This window comes from Arachis hypogaea, chromosome 17, assembly GCF_003086295.3.
Source record: "Arachis hypogaea cultivar Tifrunner chromosome 17, arahy.Tifrunner.gnm2.J5K5, whole genome shotgun sequence".
NCBI lineage: Eukaryota > Viridiplantae > Streptophyta > Magnoliopsida > Fabales > Fabaceae > Arachis > Arachis hypogaea.
The window spans coordinates 87,611,926-87,629,229 of record NC_092052.1 but is presented as its reverse complement, the minus strand read 5'-3'; the positions used below and the strand labels follow the sequence as shown (position 1 = coordinate 87,629,229).

Sequence of the window (17,304 nt, the reverse complement as noted above, 5' to 3'; positions counted from 1 at the left end):
AGCTAAAGCACAATTCTCTTTAGAGGGCTTAACAGAGCTTTTCAAGGAAGAAGAAACAATGGCTGAAAACAACAATGCCAACAATGCAAGGAAGGTGCTTGGTGACTTTACTGCACCTACTCTCAACTTCTATGGGCGAAGCATCTCAATCCCTGCCATTGGAGCAAACAACTTTGAGCTTAAGCCTCAATTAGTTTCTCTAATGCAACAGAATTGCAAGTTTCATGGACTTCCATTGGAAGATCCTCATCAGTTCCTAGCTGAATTCTTGCAAATCTGTGATACTGTCAAGACCAATGGGGTTGACCCTGAAGTCTATAGACTTATGCTTTTTCCTTTTGCTGTAAGAGACAGAGCTAGGACATGGTTGGATTCACAACCTAAAGAAAGCTTGAACACTTGGGAAAAGCTAGTTAATTCCTTCTTGGCAAAGTTCTTTCCACCTCAAAAATTGAGCAAGCTTAGAGTGGAAGTCCAAACCTTCTGACAGAAGAAAGGTGAATCCCTCTATGAAGCTTGGGAAAGATACAAGCAATTGATTAGAAGATGTCCTTCTGACATGCTTTCTGAATGGAGCATCATAGGTATTTTCTATGATGGTCTGTCTGAACTATCCAAGATGTCATTGGATAGCTCTACTGGAGGATCTCTTCATCTGAAGAAGACACCTGCAGAAGCTCAGGAACTCATTGAAATGGTTGCAAATAACCAATTCATGTACACTTCTGAAAGGAATCCTGTGCATAATGGGACAACTCAGAAGAAAGGAGTTCTTGAGATTGATACTCTGAATGCCATATTGGCTCAGAATAAAGTATTGACCCAACAAGTCAATATGATTTCTCAGACTCTGTTTGGAATGCAAGCAGCAATAGGCAGTACTAAGGAAGCTTTCTCTGAAGAAGAAGCTTATGATCCTGAGAACCCAGCAATGGAAGAGGTGAATTACATGGGAAAACCCTATGGAAACACCTATAATCCTTCATGAAGAAATCATCCAAATCTCTCATGGAAGGATCAACAGAGACCTCAACAAAGTTTCAACAACAATAATGGTGGAAGAAACAGGTTTAGCAATAGCAAACCTTTTCCATCATCTTCTCAGCAACAGACAGGGAATTCTAAGCAAAGCCACACTGACTTAGCAACCATTGTCTCTGATCTAATCAAAATCACTTAAAGTTTCATGACTGAAATAAGGTCCTCCATTAGAAATTTGGAGGCACAAGTGGGTCAGCTGAGTAAGAAAATTACTGAACTCCCTCCTAGTACTCTCCCAAGCAATACAGAAGAGAATCCAAAGAGAGAGTGCAAGGCCATAAACACGTCTCACATGGCTGAACCTGGAGAGGAGGATGAGGCAGTGATCTCTACTGAGGAAGACCTCAATGGACGTCCACTGACCTCCATGGAGGTCCCTAAAGAGTAACCATGGGAATCTGAGGCTCGCACTAAGACCATAGAGATTCCATTGAATTTACTTTTGCCATTCATGAGCTCTGATGAGTATTCTTCCTCTAAAGAGGATGAAGATATTACTGAAGAGCAAGTTGCTAAGTACCTTGGAGCAATCATGAAGCTAAATGCCAAGTTGTTTGGTAATGAGACTTGGGAGGATGAACCTCCATTGCTCATCAAAGAACTGGATGACTTGACTAGGCAGAAATTACCTCTGAAGAGACAAGACCCTGGAAAATTCTCAATCCCTTGTACCATAGTGGTGCACGAATTGTGAATCACACTTTTCACAACGCGTACCACTAACCAGCAAGTGCACTGGGTCGTCCAAGTAATACCTCACGTGAGTAAGGGTCGAATCCCACGGAGATTGTTGGTTTGAAGCAATCTATGGTTATCTTGTAAATCTTAGTCAGGAAGTCAATTATGTTTATCAGTTGAATTGCGAATAAACAATAGAGCATGGATTAAAGGTCACTTGTTATGCAGTAATGGAGAATATGTTGGAGTTTTGGAGATGCTTTGTCTTCTGAATCTCTGCTTTCCTCTGTCTTCTTGTTCACGCACGCACGTCCTCCTATGGCAAGCTGTGTGTTGGTGGATCACCGTTGTCAATGGCTACCTTCCATCCTTCCAGTGAAAACTACACTCACGCGCTCTGTCACAGCACGGCTAATCACCGGTTGGTTCTCGATCCGGTTGGAATAGGATTTACTATCCTTTTGCGTCTGTCACTAACGCCCAGCCTTCAAGAGTTTGAAGCTCGTCACAGTCATTCAATCCTTGAATCCTACTCGGAATACCGCAGACAAGGTTTAGACTTTCCGGATTCTCATGAATGCCGCCATCAGTTCTAGCTTATACCACGGAGATTCTGATTAAGAGATCTCAGAGATACTCATTCAATCGGATATAGAACGGAGGTGGTTGTCAGGCACACGTTCATGGTTTGAGGAAGGTGATGAATTTCACGGATCATCACCTTCATCACAGTTAAGCGCGAATGAACATCTTAGATAGGAACAAGCGTGTTTGAATGGAAAACAGAAATACTTGCATTAATTTATCGAGACATAGCAGAGCTCCTCACCCCCAACAATGGGGTTTAGAGACTCATGCCGTCAGAGAATACAAAGTTTAGATCTGAAAATGTCATGAGATACAAAATAAGTCTCTAAAAGTTGTTTAAATACTAAACTAGTAGCCTAGGTTTACAAAAAATTGGATAAACTATGATGGATGATGCAGAAATTCACTTCTGGGGCCCACTTGGTGTGTGCTGGGGCTGAGACTTAAGCAATTCACGTGCAGAGGCCATTTGTGGAGTTGAACGCCAGTTTTTGTGCCAGTTTGGGCGTTCAACTCCAGTTTTTGACCCTTTTCTGGCGCTGGACGCCAGAATTGGGCAGAGGACTGGCGTTGAACGCCAGTTTACGTCGTCTATTCTTGTGAAAAGTATGGCCTATTATATATTTCTGGAAAGCCCTGGAAGTCTACTTTCCAACGCAATTGGAAGCACGCCATTTAGAGTTCTGTAGCTCCAGAAAATCCACTTTGAGTGCAGGGAGGTCAGAATCCAACAGCATCAGCAGTCCTTTTTCAGTCTGAATCAGATTTTTGCTCAACTCCTTCAATTTCAGCCAGAAAAATACCTGAAATTACAGAAAAACACACAACTCATAGTAAAGTCCAGAAATATGAATTTTTCCTAAAAACTAATAGAAATAGACTAAAAACTAACTAAAACATACTCAAAACTATATGAAATTATCCCCAAAAAGCGTATAAAATATCCGCTCATCACATAGGCACCATGAACTTTGAGAAGGCTCTGTGTGACCTAGGGTCAAGAATAAACCTCATACCTCTCTCTGTAATGGAGAAGCTAGGGATCATTGAGGTACAAGCTGCGAGAATCTCACTGGAGATGGCAGACAATTCAAAGAAACAGGCTTATGGACTTGTAGAGGATGTCTTGGTAAAGGTTGAAGGCCACTACATCCCTGCTGACTTCATAATCCCAGAGACTGGGAAGTGTATGGATGAATCCATCATCCTTGGCAGACCCTTCCAAGCCATAGCAAAAGCTGTGATTGATGTTAACAGAGGAGAATTGATCATTCAAGTGAATGGAGACTCCCTTGTGTTTAAAGCTCAAGGATATCCCTCTGTCACCATGGAGAGGAAGCATGAAGAGCTTCTCTCAATACATAGTCAAACAGAGCCCCCACAGTCAAACTCTAAGTTTGGTGTTGGGAGGCCACAACCAAACTTTAAGTTTGGTGTTGAACCCCCACATTCAAACTCTAAGTTTGGTGTTGGGAGGTTCCAACATTGCTCTAAACATCTGTGAGGCTCCATGAGAGCCACTGTCAAGCTATTGACATTAAAGAAGCGCTTGTTGGGAGGCAACCCAATTATTTTTACTTATCTATGTTAAATTTCTATTTTCTTTTGTTATTTTATGTTTTCTGTAGGTTGATGATCATGTGAAGTCACAAAAATAATTGAAAAAGCAAAAATAGAAGGAAAAACAAAATGAAAAATAGAACACCCTGGAGGAGAAACTTACTGGCGTTTAAATGCCAGTAAGGGTAGCAGAATGGGCATTAAACGCCCAGTCTGGTACCATTCTGGGCGTTTAACGCCAGAAATGGGCACCAGACTGGCGTTTAACGCCAGGAATGGGCAAGAAGCTGGCGTTAAACACCAGAAATGGGTAGCAGCCTGGCGTTTAACACCAAGATTGGCAGCAAGATGCGTTTTACACGCCACATGGTGCAGGGATGAGAAATCCTTGACACCTCAGGATCTGTGGACCCCACAGGATCCCCACCTACCCCACCTCTCTCTCTCTTCTTCACCCATTCACCAATCACCTCAATACCTCTTCCCTAAAAACCCCTCACCTATCAAATCCCACCATTCTCTTTACCACTCACATCCATCCTTCATAAAACCCCACCTACCTCACCATTCAAATTCAAACCACTTTCCCACCCAAACCCACCCATAATAGCCGAACCATACCCCCTCCATTCCTATATAAACCCGTCTTCACTCCTTCATTTTCACACAACATACACACTACCTATCCCCCTTGGCCGAAACACAAAGCCCCCTCCATCTCCTCTATTTCTTATTCTTCTACTCTTTTCTTTTTTCTTTTGCTCGAGGATGAGCAACCTTCTAAGTTTGGTGTGGTAAAAGCTAAAGCTTTTTTTTGTTTTTCCATAACCATTAATGGCACCAAAGGCCGGAGAAACCTCTAGAAAGAGGAAAGGGAAGGCAAAAGCTTCCACCTCCGAGTCATGGAAGATAGAGAGATTCCTCTCAAGGATGCATCAAGACCACTTCTATAAAGTTGTGGCCAAGAAGAAGGTGATCTCCGAGGTCCCTTTTAAACTCAAAAAGGGCGAATATCTGGAGATCCGACATGAGATTCGAAGAAGAGGTTGGGAAGTTCTCACCAACCCCATTCGACAAGTCAGAATCTTAATGGTTCAAGAGTTCTATGCCAATGCATGGATCACCAAGAAGCATGATCAAAGTGTGAACCTGGACCCTAAGAATTGGCTTACAATGGTCCAAGGGAAATACTTAGACTTTAGTCCGGAAAATGTAAGGTTGGCACAATTTGCCTATGATGCAAGGAGATGCACACCCATACATTAGAAGGGTCAACTTTGATCAAAGGTTGGACCAAGTCCTCATGGACATCTGTGAAGAGGGCGCTCAATGGAAGAGAGATTCAAGAGGGAAGCCGGTTCAACTAAGAAGGCATGACCTCAAGCCCGTGGCTAGGGGATGGTTGGAGTTCATCCAACGCTCAATCATTCCTACTAGCAACCGATCTGAAGTTACTATGGACCGGGCTATCATGATTCATAGCATCATGATTAGAGAGGAAGTAGAAGTTCATGAGGTTATATCCCAAGAACTCTACAAGGTAGCGGACAAGTCCTCTACTCTGGCAAGGTTAGCCTTCCCTCATCTTATTTGTCCCCTCTGCAATTTAGCTGGAATTGACATAGAGGAAGACATCCTCATTGATGAGGACAAGCCCATCACTAAGAAAAGGATGGAGCAAATAAGAGATCCCACTCATGGACAAGAGCATGAGGAAACTCCTTATCATGAAGTCCCTGAGATGCCTCAAGGGATGCATTTTCCTCCACAAAACTATTGGGAGCAAATCAACACCTCCCTAGGAGAATTAAGTTCCAACATGGGACAACTAAGGGTGGAGCACCAAGAGCATTCCATCCTCCTCCATGAAATTAGAGAAGACCAAAGAACCATAAGAGAGGAACAACAAAGGCAAGGAAGAGATATTGAGGAGCTCAAGCACTCCATAAGATCTTCAAGAGGAAGAACAAGCCACCATCACTAAGGTGGACACGTTCTTTAATTTCCTTGTTCTTTATTTTCTGTTTTTTTTTTCGAAAATTGTGCTTTATGTTTATTTATGTTTGTGTCTTTATTACATGATCATTAGTGTCTAAGTGTCTATGCCTTAAAGCTATGAAAATGAATCCATCACCTTTCTTAAATGAAAAATATTTTTAATTGAAAAAGAAAAAGAAGTGCATGAATTTCAAATTTTAAAATAGTTTAGTTATTTTGATGTGGTGGCAATACTATTGTTTTTCTGAATGAATGCTTGAACAGTGCATATTTTCGAATTTGATTGTTTATGAATGTTAAAATTGTTGGCTCTTGAAAGACTGATGGGAAAAAGGAGAAATGTTATCTGATGATCTGAAACATCATAAAATTGATTCTTGAAGTAAGAAAAAGCAATGAAAAGCTTGCAGAAAAAAAAGAAAAAAAAAAAGAGGCGAAAAAATAAAAAAATAAAAAATAAAAAAAATAAAAAAGAAAAGAAAAAAAGAAAAGCAAGCAGAGAAAGCCAATACCCCTTTAAACCAAAAGGCAAGGGTGATAAAAAGGATCCAAGGCTTTGAGCATCAGTGGATAGGAGGGCCCACAGGAATAAAATCCAGGCCTAAGTGGCTAAACCAAGCTGTCCCTAACCATGTGCTTGTGGCGTGAAGGTGTCAAGTGAAAACTTGAGACTGAGCGGTTAAAGTCGAGGTCCAAAGCAAAAAGAAGAGTGTGCTTAAGAACCCTGGACACCTCTAATTGGGGACTCTAGCAAAGCTGAGTCACAATCTGAAAAGGTTCACCCAGTTATGCGTCTGTGGCATTTATGTATCCGGTGGTAATACTGGAAAACAAAGTGCTTAGGGCCAGGGCCAAGACTCATAAAGTAGCTGTGTTCAAGAATCAACATACTTAACTAGGAGAATCAATAACACTATCTGGATTCTGAGTTCCTATAGATGCCAATCATTCTGAACTTCAAGGAATAAAGTGAGATGCCAAAACTGTTCAGAAGCAAAAAGCTAAAAGCCCCGCTCATCTAATTAATACTGATCTTCATAGATGTTTTTGGAATTCATTGTATATTCTCTTCTTTTTATCCTATTTGATTTTCAGTTGCTTGGGGACAAGCAACAATTTAAGTTTGGTGTTGTGATGAGCGGATAATTTATACGCTTTTTGGCATTGTTTTTAGTATGTTTTTGGTATATTTTAATTAGTTTTTATTATATTTTTATTAGTTTTTAATTAAAAATCACAATTCTGGACTTTACTATGAGTTTGTGTGTTTTTCTGTGATTTCAGGTATTTTCTGGCTGAAATTGAGGGACCTGAGCAAAAATCTGATTCAGAGGCTGAAAAAGGACTGCAGATGCTGTTGGATTCTGACCTCCCTGCACTCAAAGTGAATTTTCTGGAGCTACAGAAGCCCAATTGGGGCGCTCTCAATTGCGTTAGAAATTAGACATCATGGGCTTTCCAGAAATATATAATAGTTCATACTTTGCCCGAGATTTGATGGCCCAAACAGGCGTTCCAAGTCAGCTCAAGAATTCTGGTGTTTAACGCCGGAACTAGCACAAAAGCTGGAGTTAAACGCCCAAACTGGCACAAAAGCTGGCGTTTAACTCCAAGAAAAGTCTCTACACATGGAAGCTTCAACCCTCAGCCCAAGCACACACCAAGTGGGCCCGGAAGAAGATTTCTGCATTAATTACTGATTTCAGTAAACCCTAGGCTACTAGTTATCTATAAATAGGACCTTTTGCTATTGTATTTTTCATCTTTTGATCATCCTGGAATCATGGAGGCTGGCCATTCGGCCATGCCTAGACCTTGTTCTTATGTATTTTCAACGGTGGAGTTTCTACACACCATAGATTAAGGTGTGGAGCTCTGCTGTTCTTCATGAATTAATACAATTACTATTGTTTTTCTATTCAACTCAAGTCTATTTCTTCTTCAAGATATTCATTCGCACCCAATAACATGATGAATGTGATGATTATGTGACACTCATCACCATTCTCACCTATGAACGTGTGACTGAAAACCACTTCCGTTCTACATGCAAACAAGCTTGAATGTGTATCTCTTGGGTTTCTAATCTAAGATTGGAACCTTCGTGGTATAGGCTAGAATTATTGGCGGCCATTCCTGAGATCCGGAACGTCTAAACCTTGTTTGTGGTATTCTGAGTAGGATCTGGGAAGGGATGACTGTGACGAGCTTCAAACTCGCGATTGTTGGGCGTGTGACAGACACAAAAGGATCAATGGATCCTATTCCAACATGATCGAGAACCGACAGATGATTAGCCGTGCGGTGACAGCGCATTTGGAACATTTTCACTGAGAGGATGGGAAGTAGCCATTGACAACGGTGATGCCCAACATAAAGCTTGCCATGGAAAGGAGTATGAATGATTGGAAGAAGGCAATAGGAAAGCAGAGGTTCAGGAGGAACAAAGCATCTTCATATGCTTATCTGAAATTCCAACCAAAGAATTACATAAGTATCTCTATCTTTATTTTATGTTCTATTTATCTTTTAATTATCAATTCTCTATCACCATCTGAATTAGCCTGACTGAGATTTACAAGGTGACCATAGCTTGCTTCAAGCCGACAGTCTCCGTGGGATCGATCCTTACTCACGTAAGGTATTACTTGGACGACCCAGTGCACTTACTGGTTTGTTGTGCGGAATTGTGACAAAGTGTGATTCACGTTTAAGAGCTCCAAGTCCTTTGGCGCCATTGTTGATGATCACAATTTCGTACACCAATGATCAATACATGAGTATGTACCCAATTCCCAAGATTTTCAACATAAATACAAAATATACTTTTATCTCTACCCAATGTTCCCAACTCTCCCAAAATCAAATGATAAACACTCTCACTAGCCTAAGCTAATCAAAGATCCAAATTAAGGACATTTATTATTTTTCGCTTTAGGCTTGTAATGTGCTAAAATTAAGAACAAATGGGTTTAATATAGGTTCAAAGTTGGTTAGCAATAGAAGATAAAAGATAGGCTATTTGGGTAAGTGAGCTATTTGAAACAATGGCCTCAATCGTATAAATGAGTGTATACACAAAATAATGGACATAAAGAATCAAACAAATCAAGGCTTACAATCATAGGAAGAGAATAATGCACACAAGAATAAAAATAAGTGGTTATATGATGTAACCACACAATTTGGCTCAAGTCTCACATGCTTCTATTCTCAGCTCAAAACATGTTCCACAACATGTAATTCAAACAAGTTCTAAAAAAAATTTTCCCAATCAATTGGGTGCCCTATAGATAAAATGCTTGAAAAAATCTCATTAATTTGACTAAGCTTATTATATATAGATGCAAAATAAGAAAATGCAACTAAAATCCTAAAAAGACCTAAAATGAGATGCAAAAGTGTTGGGATTAGAACTTGCCACCCAAAGGCACTAACTGGTCGGACGACCTCCCCACACTTAAAAGTTTGCACCGTCTTCGGTGCACTCAAAGATGAGCAAGGGGGTACGGAGACTCTCTAAATTGCCACCCTCAGATGGCGGATCAACCGGTTGCTGCATGTTCTTTCTTCCCACTTCTATTTTTGCTTTTATGGTGCATTGGACATGAAAAATAGAAAATAACACCGTAAGATAAGAACATACAAAAGCAAGGAAGCGTGAATTGTTAGAATGAGGTAAGTCACTAGAATGAAGTGAGTGAATTAGTGTGACATTAGTGAAAAATAGGTGTATGAATTCTAAATTAGGCGCCCTTTAGAACATACACACTATCATAGAGAGATATGTCACAATTACACAAAAGAAAGTATACACTTCACTCATTCTAGTGTGTTTGAGATGCTTTTAAACTTGTAGATTAAGACAACCCAACAAGCAATAAAGAAGCATGAAAGCATTCAAGCAAAGTCAAGCAATTATGAATTGGATAATGGATGGACATTGATTGATGTGCAAGGTAACTTTAATGAACAAGGTGGAATGCAAAACTTACACATCAAACGATGACACATATTAAGTTTATTTGCAATACCTAAGTGACATAGAAGTGGAGCACATGGATGCTATGGAACTTAAGACAGAGAATATAAAAGTGAAAATCAATCACATAGCAAACATGGTCCACAAAGCTTAGAGAGCTCAAAAATATGTCACTTAGGTAAGCTTTCGTTCCAATTTCACAATTCCTCAATCTCAATGCATGAAATAGGTGAGGTAAATAAGGCTCAATCATGAATAAGTAACACTAAAGAAACAATGCATCGATAATGTACAATTGCCTAACAATAGATGATGAATGCATGGTGGCCAAAACATGCAATTCAAAGAGTTATGATGCATGAAGGTAATGTAACATGTACGTGGTATTCACAAATATTAAGCATGAAAAGTTCCAAACCAAGTAACCAATTATAACCTCAACAAGAATCCAACAACGAATATAAACAAAATTGATATTAATATAACATCCCATTAGCAATCAGCAGCAGTAAACAGTAAACAAGATTAGTAATCCAACACTTATAATGGAAAACAAAAATTAAACAAAAATTAAACTAACTAACTAACTAGAAGAAATGGTGTTACATGGTGTTTGGTAGTGTTGGATGATGTTTGAAGGGTGGAAAGAAAAGTGGAGAAGAGAGAAGAAGGAAAGAAATGGAAAGAAGATGCGAAAAGAAGTGTGTGAAAGAAGAGCAACCCACGTGTGTGCATGGAGTGGTGAAATGGGTACGACACGTACGCGTAAATCACACGCGCGCGTCGATGGGTTATTTAGAGAGCGACGCGTACGTGTGACGTACGCGTATGCGTGATTTGGCCTGCGCGTTTTGCACAGTGTTCGCGCGCTGCTCGCACAACTCTCGAGAAGATGGCTTGGGGGTGAAAATATGCAATCCACGCATACGCGTGCATGACGCGTGCGCGTGGATGTTTGAAAACGCTTGTGTCACGCGTACGCGTGGATTGGTGCACTGTTATTTTCAAAATTTTTCATGTTTTTGCACCAAACCAAGCTTTCCAAACCTCCAAACAACTACCAAAACACCATAAAACCTTTTTCAACATACTAAACTACCAACTAAACTCAACAAATCAATAAAAACATGAAATCAAGCTAATTTTACCAATACTTACAAAAGAGAAAAAGGAAATATTTTACCATGGTGGGGTGTCTCCCACCTAGCACTTTTAGTTTAAGTCCTTAGGTTGGACATTTGGTGGGGGTCCTTGCTATGGTGGTTTATGCTTGAATTCATCCTTGAATCCCCACCAATGTTTGCATCTCCAACGTCCACCGGGATCCCAAATTAGGCGCACAAGGCCTTCAAATAAGCTTAGGTAGATGACAGGGCCCCAAGAGTTTTGATTGTTGAAATGGATTCTGGGGTCCCAACCCTTGTTCATGCACCCATCTTTTTGTTGACTACCATAGTTAAATTTGGGTGACAAGGCTTTTGAATTCTCAATTAAGCATCTAAACATTCTCCTAGACCCATGCAATTTGGTTCTACACCACCCATTGCTATTCAACTTTGAGCATGCAACCATCATGAACTTAGAGTGATATTTCCAACCACTACACAACTCTCCCTTACTCTTAACTCCACAAAGAGCTCTAAGTTGACCATCATTTTCAATCAAACCATATTCAAGTGAGAAGGTAAATCTTAAGGATAAGAATTTTACCCACTTGAATGTTGTGTAGGATGGTGACTTAGGAAGGGGTAGTCCCAATGATCTTGCAATCTTCACTCCCTTGTGCTCTTCCTTGACTATCTCCACCTCTTTACAACTTTCTTCAACTTCAACCTCTTCCTCTTGGTGGCTTTCTTCCAATTCAATCTCTTCTTCAGTGCTCACCAAGGGCATGAGAGGTTGTGCATCTTCTTCTTTGACCTCAATTTCAAGCCCAATGGGGGAGGATTCAATTGTAGATAAGAATTCATCAATAATTGAATCCATCTCTTGATCAACCTCTTCAAAATCTTCAACCATGATATGCCTTGGAGGTTGTACACACTCCTCAACATCAATATCAAGCTTCTTGGAAGAGGGCTCTCTAATGCTATATTCCCATGGACCTCTAACATCTCCTAGGTTTTCAACCACTACTCTCTTTTCAATCATCTCTACCCTCTCCTCTTGTTGCACTCCTTGCTTCAATTCTCTTCTTCACCTTGAAGCTCCAAACTCACTTCCTCACTGTGCTCCTTGATTGCTTCTCCACACTCAACAATGGGAGTGCTCTCTTCACATAAGCTTAGGCAGGATGAGTATATGTTGCTAATGGCTTCCGCCATGATAGCCATCTTGGCTTCTAGCTACTTAAACTCCTTTTCCATCCACTCTTGTTGCCTTTGCATATGAGAGTCAAGGTCTCTTAGTTCTAGCATGAGGGCTTCATCGGGGGGCGGTGGTGGAAGATAGGGTTCATTGTTTGAGGGAAAGGCGTTGTAGTTGGAAGGTGGTTCATATGGGTAAGGGCATGGAGATGGTGTATATGGCTCATAAGATGGTTGGTATGGTGGATGAGGATTAGGGTCAGATGGAGGTGTTTGGTGGTATGGGGGCTTGTGAGTAAGGTGGTTCAAAACCATGTTGAAAGGGTGGTTCATAGGCATGTGGTGGAGGTCATTGACAACCACAATGAGGGTCACCGCATCTATTAGATTGATATGTATTAGGAGTGGAATTATACCTATAAAAGATCGGAGGAGGTTGTTGCCAAGAAGGGTGGTGCACGAAATTGTGATCTCAGGCAACGGCGCCAAAAACTCAGTACGCACGTCTTAATAAATCGTTTTTCATTCACAACTTCGATACAACTAACCAGCAAGTGCACTGGGTCATCCAAGTAATAAAACCTTACGTGAGTAAGGGTCGATCCCATGGAGATTGTTGGTATGAAGCAAGCTATGGTCATACTGTAAATCTCAGTCAGGCGGATATCAAATGGTTATGGAGTTTTCGAATAATAATAATAAATAAACAGAAAATAAAGATAGAAATACTTATGTAGATCATTGGTGAGAATTTCAGATAAGCGTATAGAGATATTTTCGTTCCTCTGAACCTCTGCTTTCGTGCTGTCTTCATCCAATCATTCCTACTCCTTTCCATGGCAAGCTTTCTGTAAGGCATCACCGTTGTCAATGGCTACATCCCATCCTCTCTGTGAAAAAGGTCCAAATGCTCTGTCACGGCACGACTAATCATTTGGAGGTTCTCGATCATACTGGAATAGGATTCACCTTCCTTTTGCGTCTGTCACTACGCCCAGCACTCGCGAGTTTGAAGCTCGTCACAGCCATCCCTTCCCAGATCCTACTCGGAATACCACAGACAAGGTTTAGACTTTCAAGATCTCAGAAATGGCCATCCATGGGTTTTAACTTATACCACGAAGATTCTAATATCTCGGACTCGGTCCTTTGTATTAGATATCTAAGAGATACTCATTCTAGCTTGTTTGCATGTAGAACGGAAGTGTTTGTCAAGCACGCGTTCATAAGTGAGAATGATGATGAGCGTCACATAATCATCACATTCATCATGTTATTGGGTGCAAATGGATATCTTAGAAGCGGAATAAGTTGAATTGAATAGAAAAACAGTAGTACCTTGCATTAAATCATGATGAACAGCAGAGCTCCACACCTTAATCTATGGAGTGCAGAAACTCTACCGTTGAAAATACATAAGTGATGAAGGTTCAGGCATGGCCGAATGGCCAGCCCTCAAACGTGATCAATATGATCCAAAGTTGAACTAAAAATCATAAGATGTAAATACAATAGTAAAAAGTCCTATTTATACTAAACTAGTTACTAGGGTTTACAGAATTGAGTAAATAATGTAGAAATCCACTTCTGGGGCCCACTTGGTGTGTGCTTGGGCTGAGCTTGATGTTTACACGTGGAGAGGTCATTCTTGGAGTTGAACGCCAGTTTGTAACGTGTTTCTGGCGTTGAACTCCACTTTGCAACTTGTTTCTGGCGCTGGACGCCAGACTGCAGCATGGAACTGGCGTTGAACGCCAATTTACGTCATCAATACTTATTCAAAGTATTGACTATTATATATTTCTGGAAAGCCCTGGATGTCTACTTTCTAACGCAATTGAAAGTGCGCCATTTGTAGTTTTGTAGCTCCAGAAAATGCACTTTGAGTGCAGGAAGGTCAGAATCCAACAGCATCAGCAGTCCTTCTTCAACCTCTGAATCTGATTTTTGCTCAAGTCCCTCAATTTCAGCCAGAAAATACTTGAAATCATAAAAAAACACACAAACTCATAGTAAAGTCCAAAAATGTGATTTTTAATTAAAAACTAATAAAAATATACTAAAAACTAACTAAATCATACTGAAAATATACTAAAAACAATGCCAAAAAGTGTATAAATTATCCGCTCATCACAACACCAAACTTAAATTGTTTCTTGTCCCCAAGCAACTAAAAATCAAATAGGATAAAAAGAAGAGAATATACTATAAATTCCAAAATATCAATGAAACATAGCTCCAATCAGATGCGCGGGACTTGTAGCTTTTTGCCACTTGAATAGTTTTGGCATCTCACTTTATCCATTGAAGTTCAGAATGATTGGCATCTATAGGAACTCAGAGTTCAGATGGTGTTATTGATTCTCCTAGTTCAGTATGTTGATTCTTGAACACAGCTACTTTATGAGTCTTGGCCGTGGCCTTAAGCACTTTGTTTTCCAGTATTACCACCGGATACACAAATACCACAGACACATAATTGGGTGAACCTTTTCAGATTGTGACTCAGCTTTGCTAAAGTCCCCAATTAGAGGTGTCCAGGGTTCTTAAGCACACTCTTCTTTTACTTTGGACCTTGACTTTAACCGCTCAGTCTCAAGTTTTCACTTGACACCTTCACGCCACAAGCACATGGTTAGGGACAGCTTGGTTTAGCCGCTTAGGCCAGGATTTTATTCATTTAGACCCTCCTATCCACTGATGCTCAAAGCCTTGGGATCCTTTTTATTTACCCTTGCCTTTTGGTTTTAAGGGTTATTAGATTTTTGCTCTTGCCTTTTGGTTTTAAGAGCTTTTGGCTTTTTCTGCTTGCTTTTTCTTTTTCTCTTTTTTTTTCGCCATTTTTTTCTTTTTTTTTTCTGCAAGCTTTTTGTATTCACTTCTTTTTTCTTGCTTCAAGAATCATTTTTATGATTTTTTAGATTATCAAATAACATTTCTCATTTTCATCATTCTTTCAAGAGCCAACATATTTAACATTCTTAAACAACAACTTCAAAAGACATATGCACTATTCAAGCATTCATTCAGAAAACAAAAAGTATTGTCACCACATCAATATAATTAAACTAAGTTCAAGGATAAATTCGAAACTCATGTACTTCTTGTTCTTTTGAATTAAAAACATTTTTCATTTAAGAGAGGTGATGGATTCATAGGACATTCATAACTTTAAGACAAAGTTACTAAATACTAATGATCATGTAATAAGACACTAACATAGATAAGCACTTAACATAAAGAAAACAAAAAACAGAAAATTTGAGAACAAGGAATGAGTCCACCTTAGTGATGGTGGCATTTCCTTCTTGAGAAACTAATAATGTCCTTGAGCTCTTCTATGTGTCTTCCTTGTCTTTGTTGCTCCTCCCTCATTGCTTTTTGATCTTCTTTAATTTCATGAAGGATGATGGAGTGCTCTTGATGTTCCACCCTTAGTTGTCCCATGTTGGAACTTAATTCTCCTAGGGAGGTGTTGATTTGCTCCCAAAAATTCTGTGGAGGAAAGTGCATCCCTTGAGGCATCTCAGGGATTTCTTGGTGACGAGCTTCTTCATGCGTCTCTTGAGATCCATGAATAGGCTCTCTTGTTTGCTCCATCCTTTTCTTAATGATGGGCTTGTCCTCTTCAACGAGGATATCTCCCTCTATGTCAATCCCAGCCAAATTGCATAGGTGGCAAATGAGGTGAGAAAAGGCTAACCTTTCCGTAGTGGAGGACTTGTCAGCCACCTTGTATAGTTCTTGAGGTATAATCTCATGAACCTCCACTTCCTCCCCAATCATGATGCTATGGATCATGATGGCCCGGTCTATTGTAACTTCAGACCGGTTAGTAGTGGGAATGATTGAGCGTTGAATGAACTCCAACCATCCTCTAGCTACAGGCTTAAGGTCCAGTCTTCTCAGTTGAACCGGTTTGCCTTTTGAGTCAATCTTCCATTGAGCTCCTTCCACATATATGTCCATGAGGACTTGGTCCAACCTTTGATCAAAGTTGACTCTTCTTGTGTAGGGGCGTGCGTTCTCTTCCATCATTGGCAAGTTGAACGCCAACCTCACATTTTCCGGACTAAAATCTAAGTATTTCCCTCGAACCATGGTGAGATAATTCTTTGGGTTCGGGTTCTTACTTCGATCTTGGTTCCTAGTGATCCATGCATTAGCATAGAACTCTTGAACCATTAGAATTCTGACTTGTTGGATGGGGTTTGTTAGAACTTCCCAACCTCTTCTTTGGATCTCATGTCGGATCTTCAGATACTCATTTTTCTTGAGTTTGAAAGGGACCTCGGGGATCACCTTCTTCTTGGCCTGAACATCATAGAAGTGGTCTTGATGGGCTTTGGAGATGAATCTTTCCATCTCCCATGACTCAGAGGTGGAAGCTTTTGTCTTCCTTTTCCCTTTTCGAGAGGATTCTCCGGTCTTAGGTGCCATCAATGGTAATGGAAAAAAAAAGCTTATGCTTTTACCACACCAAACTTAGAATATTGCTCGCCCTCGAGCAAGAGAAGAAAGAAAGGAAGAAGAAGAAGAAGATATGGAAGAGAGGAAGAGAGGGTTGTGTTTCGGCCAAGAAGGGGATGAGAGGGTTGTGTGGTGTGAGAATGAAGAAGAATGGAAAGGTTTATATAGTGGAGGGAGAGGGGTTAAGGTTCGGCCATATAGGGTGGGTTTGGGTGGGAAAGTGATTTTGAATTTTGAAGGTAGGTGAGGTTTATGAGGTAGGTTTATGGGGAAGAGTGGATGGATGTGAGTGGTGAATGGGTAATAGGGAAGAGAGAGATTGAGGTGATTGGTGAAGGGTTTTGGGGAAAGGTGTTTATTGGGAAGAGAGGATGAATGAGAAGAGGGGAGAGTATGAGTGGAGGTAGGTGGGGATCCTGTGAGGTCCACAGATGCTGAGATGATCCTGTGGGGTCCACAGACCCTGAGGTGTCAAGGATTTACATCCCTGCACCATTGAGGCATGTAAAATGCCTTTGCATGCAATTCTGGCGTTGAATGCCAGTTCTATGCTTGTTTCTAGCGTTCAGCGCCAGCTTTCCTCAGTGTGTATTCCTGGCATCTGAACGCCAGGATGCTGCTTGTTTCTGGCATTCAACGCCAAATCCATGCTCTGTTCTGGCATTGAACGCCAGCCAGATG

The 17,304-nt window shown here is 40.5% G+C and overlaps 1 non-coding gene across 1 annotated transcript; it reads right to left on the bottom strand.

The window, feature by feature from the left end:
- Nucleotides 1–457: 457 nt before the first annotated feature.
- On the bottom strand, nucleotides 458–565 carry LOC112767728 (small nucleolar RNA R71). The gene has a single exon (XR_003185170.1). It is a non-coding gene; the product is annotated as a small nucleolar RNA R71 (small nucleolar RNA).
- Nucleotides 566–17,304: the final 16,739 nt, after the last annotated feature.